The sequence below is a fragment of the Cavia porcellus genome, unplaced genomic scaffold (assembly GCF_034190915.1).
Source record: "Cavia porcellus strain 051 isolate PalLab524CR breed Dunkin Hartley unplaced genomic scaffold, mCavPor4.1 scaffold_20, whole genome shotgun sequence".
Classification (NCBI taxonomy): domain Eukaryota; kingdom Metazoa; phylum Chordata; class Mammalia; order Rodentia; family Caviidae; genus Cavia; species Cavia porcellus.
This window is the reverse complement of record NW_026947503.1, coordinates 14,115,535-14,121,119: the sequence shown is the minus strand read 5'-3', so window position 1 is coordinate 14,121,119 and position 5,585 is coordinate 14,115,535. Positions and strand designations below refer to the sequence as shown.

The window sequence follows — 5,585 nt, the reverse complement described above, 5'->3', positions numbered from 1 at the left end:
TGAGCAGCCTCCAGAAAGGGAAAAAGATGGGGACACAGACTCCATAAAGACTTCAGAAACGAACACAAACATATAAACCTTTATTTTAACTCAGCAAGATCCATTTCAGAGTTCTGATCTCCATAATCATAAAATAATAAATGTACATTACTGTGACCTATTTAAATTTCTGGTAATTTGTCACATCCGCAAAAAACAACAACTTCAACGGCAAAACATATACATACATATATAGTCCAAATTCTATTAATGTATAGAAGAAAGTGTTGTCATTTGATGCTAAATGAGTATCAGTCAGAATTAAGTCATTCATGAATAGAAACTTCCTTTCATTTTTATGTGTGATTTTAAGATTTCCACAGTTAATGCCTCATTGTACATAATGAACTAAAGAGCTTAAATTCAAGGGGTAACAATTTATATGTGGAAATGGCAATGTGTTTAACTCATGAGACATCTGATCTACACAACATGATTTTATGAATAAGTCAAGGCATAAAAAGCCATTTGGGTATCTCGTTTTAAATGTGCAAACAAGTATAATTTAACAAACTCTGTCAAGAACCATCAAAAGGAGCAAGAAACATGAACATTTTTTAATGCCAGATGGAAAGTAGTTTCTCCTAACATAAAGCCAAAACACATTAGTGTCTCAGCACTGTGACAGCTAGCACCCTGGAGATCCTCTTTAAAGTGCAGAGACAGGAAATTAATGATGTGTTTGCAGGAGATTTAACCTAAATGTCTACATATAAATTACCAGAATAATATGTCACAGCAGAATGACATTTTCAAATTGATAAGATAGTATAGTAAATAATACTAATTTTGACTTTGAATTTTTAGCATTATCATCTAATTAAGATACCTATACTGGCCCTCACTGGGGATTAGAGTTTACAGTCATCAAAACCTCATCTGAAAGACTCTCTACATTGAGAGAGGACACCTTTTCATTTGTAAAAAGATTTCTCATGGACTGGTCACAGATCTGATTATGATATTACAGATCACTATTCCAAATTTAGTAACATAAAATATTTTTGGTTTAAGTTTTGGTTAAATGTATTAATATATCCACAGTTTCTCTTTTGCACTATGTAACTTTGTAGTGCTAAGGGTGACTAAAATTGGAAGCATGGATAACGTATAAATTTACTTGACATGTGTATAGATTTCTTATTTTTCTCACTCAGGTTCACAGATCAAATTAATGTAAGACTATATCCACCAACTTTTGTAACTTCAATCACAGGATAATTATAGAATGCTAAAAATGATTCTACATTTTTGCAATTAATAAATGTTATGATTCTGTAAAATCTTTTCCATGTAATCTATGGAAAAGAAACATTATGGGTAGTAGTTATTGAATGTCAAAAGCTTGAAGAATAGAATATATTTCTGCATATTTAAATTCTGATAAAACGATGAAGTTTTTACAATGCAGACATTTTAACTTCAAGGGAAAATGTTCATTATGTATTGCTAAATTAAACATTTAAAAAAGAGTGTGTTTTATATGAGCTAATACATAAAATGGGTCTTTGGAGGAATAGCATTTACATTTATACAAAGATAAAATCCTGGGAGTGCTCATGCCAAAATATCAGTGAATATTTTACCATTTTATGAATGATATTGTTTTAGTTATGCATTTGAGTAGACTTTTTTATTATTTTGATCATGTATATAATTGATGTTTTAAATTGTTTGAAAAATAGTTTCTCAGGACAGTCTTTGATAGTAGAGAAAAAAGGATAATGCCTGTGCATAAGCAAACACTCCCATTCAAATTTGTACAGTTTCTTCCCACTAATACTCCAGTGGATACCTACAAGGTCCATCAGTCCCAAATATATAACGCTATTAGTATTTTCAAGAAAAAAAAAATAATTGTACAAACAATCGGCTTAAATGATTATAGAGGCTGTAATGTCTCAGTATCTTTAGCCAGCAAGATGGAGACCAGGAGAGTTGATAATAGAGTAGTTCCATAACACATTCAGTCTGAGTTTCAGCATTAGTTCAGTCATACTATGGGAATAAATGCCCTGTCCCCCAGTAGACAGAACAAATATTGTCAAATTTGGCATTACTTCCAAAACTGATACAAAGGTTTAATGCAATTCCAATCAAAAACCAACAAGCATTCCTCACAGTACTAAACCAAAATAAGAAAAAAAAAATCCTAAAACACATGTGGAATCAGAAGAGGCCCAGAATGGCAAAAGCAATCTTGGGCAACAACAGCAAAGCAGGAGATACCAAATTCCAACTTATAATACAAAGCTCCAATGAGTCAAAAAAAAAAAAAAAAAAAAAGAAAGAAAGAAAGAAAGAAAGAAAGAAAAGAAAAAAGACACCATGCATCAATATGGCCTTGAAGTATAAGGCTGTGAGGCTCTGAGAACCAAGCCACCATTTCTCACCTGTGGGATTTCAGCTGTGGCATTTATTCCAGGAGAGGGTGTAATTGAGATGCATTGCCTTTCCCCTCCCCTCTCTGCAAGCAGAAGTCAAGTGCAGGCTGTGAGCTGAGAAAATTTCACTCTGAACAAAGTTCTGAAGTCAGACTTTAATTAATCATGAATCCAGAATGAGTAACAGAGTCATAATGGCATCTCACATTCTATGGATCTTTCTGATGTGCCGCAATCAACTCCGAGACAAACTGAATTATAAAGTCTCAAAGATTACTTCATACTTGCTGCTCCTCTGCAGATGGTTTGGAATTAGTCAAGAGCCCAACTATGCTGGCCACATCTAGAAGGCAAATTCTGCAGTGTTCACAATTGGAGATCCTCAGAAGCTTTCATTTTTGCTGCACAAATGATGAACTTCCTGGCTGTGTTCTATTCTTATCTCGAGTGTCTAGACTTGAGTGCATTTATTGTCACAGAAAAGCAAAACAAACTTACCGCAGAAATGGGAGGTTAGGTCAATATCAAAGTGATTTTCTACCCTCTCCTATAAATGAATGGAACACAGAAGGATCCTGAAGCATTTCTTGTTCAGATTCTATCAAAATGTCAATTTCCACTTGAGAATAGAGAAGCTAAAATGTTATGGACTGGTTGCTTCTGCTATATATTTACAGATAGTCTTCTGGGGACAGTTTCAGAAGGTTTTACCTGTCTACTCTGATTTCTTGCAAATAGCTCAGAGTCTAATACAGCCATAATTGGAACTTGATTTCAGAAAAGCTTTGACAATTATTTCAGTCCTTCAGTAGTCAGCACATTTAATCTTTCTTGAGTGGCTGCTATGTGAACTGCATTCAAAATGGGACATTTACATGTCTACTTCTGAGTTTCTTTTGTCTGTATCCTGAAGCACTCTAAGTCTGGATATTTCTTGTGCAATACAGATGAAAGATGCAAAAGCTTTGTGGGATGGGGTCATCAAAACTCCTAGTGAAGTCACTCAGGAAAGCTGGCTTATATGTGGACTGCCTTTCTTCAAATTTCCATAGGCATTTCAAAATTTACTTACCAACCACAGTATTATTTAGTGTTTCAATATTTATAGCATTTGCATATACTAATGTACAAACAATCTGCATCATATATGTCTGATATGATATGACACATATGATAGGACTCAGAATTTTTCAAATTTAGTGAGACCATGTGTAAACGGTATATTATAGAATATATACACATTTCTCACTGATTGCTTGTTTAGTTGCTATGCTGAGTGGGAAATGTGAATCTACTTCTGCATTTGTTTGCCTGTGGTACTTTTGAAGTTGTTTAGATGGAAGCCATAAAATGTCTACAAGAACAATGAATATGGTAGCAGTTAAACCACATTCATGTACTCCAGTACTAGTCATAAAGATCTGGGGTGTCAGTCTCTAGAAAATGTTGTTATTAATTTGTTGGTAAACTTAAAATAGATGTTTATTATGTCAAAAATGGTACCAGTACAAAAACAGACAAGGGGACGACTGCAACAATTAGAAGTTGTGGAAATGACCCCAGGCCATGTAGCCATCTGATCTTTGACAAAGGAGCTAAAAATAATCATTGGAGAACGGGAAGCCTCTCTGAAACTTACACAGGACAAAGTGGCTACTCATACACGGAAAACTGAATATAGAACCATATATTGTACTTTATAGTGAACTAAAATCAAAATGAATCAGTGATCTAAATGCTTAAAGAGACACCCTGTGCTGGAAGCCAAATAAGCTAAAATTCCTGAAGACATAGGCATAGGCAAGGTTTCTGAATAGATACCCTAATTGCACAAGAAAAACATCAACAAAAATAAATTGTGTCACAGTAAACCAAAAAGATTTTTGAACTGCAAACAAAACAACTAATGGAGTGAACAGATAACCTACAGGCAGAAAAAAAATTTCCCACTATACATCAAACAGAACTAATACCTAGAATGTGTTTTGATACTCCTCACAAAACAAAAGCCAGAAGTTCCGTTTGATCCAAGTATTCCATTACTAGGTATCATCTCAAAAGAGTTAAAGATAATCATGTTTCATTGATGCATACATGCCCTTGTTTAGAGCAGCACAACTCATGAGTTAAATCTTAGACTCTGTCTCTATGTACATCAACAAAAAAGTGAATTTTAAAAATGTGATACTTATAAACAACAGAGTATGATTCTGCCTTAAAGAAAGACAAGTTTGAATCTCTTTTTTTTTTTTTTTTTTTTTTTTTTTTTTTCTTTTGAGACAGGTTCTTACAATGAAATTTAGGCTGGCCTTGGGCTCACTTTGTAGCTCAGGTTGGTCTCAAACTTGCAATGATCTTCCTGCCTCTGGCTCCCAACTGTGGGGATTATAGGCGTGTGCCACAATATCTGGAAAGTTTGAAATTTTTTTTTAAAAAGAGAATAAAATAAAAGAACAGAACAAAGAAAATCAGAACAAAACAAAGCAAGCAATACAGCACATCACAATAAGACAACCAGATATTCTTTCTTTGAAATAGTTGAGCATACCTTCACACAAAGTAATATCAAATATAACAATATATCATTCAAGAGACTGAAAGTATTATAGGACATTCAAAACCAAATAACGGAAAATGAACAATGGCTACTATAATATCTCATTATCTTAAAAAATTGTTTATACTATCAAACATATCAAAATCCAAAAAGCACAACATGAAAGAACCATGGAAACAGAAGGACAAAACCATGGTAAGACTTCAAATGATGATAGTAAATCAGCAATGGCTGTTTTCTTCAAAGTAGTTGTTCATATCATTACACATAATAAAATAGAAAAAAAAAAAACAGAATAAAACCATTCCAACCAATGAATGAAAACATTGTAAGACTTCAAAGCAATATAATGGGGAAGCATGATTACCATAAAATCTTACATATTCTTACCATTTCTTACACTATGGCGACTATACAGTATTTATGCATGTGAGTTTGATTTATATCAGTTAAAAGTTGGGTCTCAAGTTATATCCATTTATTTATAAATATCTCAATGTGCACATTCTGCTTAGCTGAGTAGTACTCCGTTGTATAAAAATACATCTTTTTTATCCATTTCTCAGTTGATGGACACTTAGTTTGTTTCTAAGATCTCACTATTA

At 33.4% G+C, this 5,585-nt stretch overlaps 1 pseudogene; it reads left to right on the top strand.

The window, feature by feature from the left end:
* Positions 1 to 2,753: 2,753 nt before the first annotated feature.
* Positions 2,754 to 3,578, top strand: LOC100734332 (centromere protein L-like; annotated as a pseudogene).
* Positions 3,579 to 5,585: the final 2,007 nt, after the last annotated feature.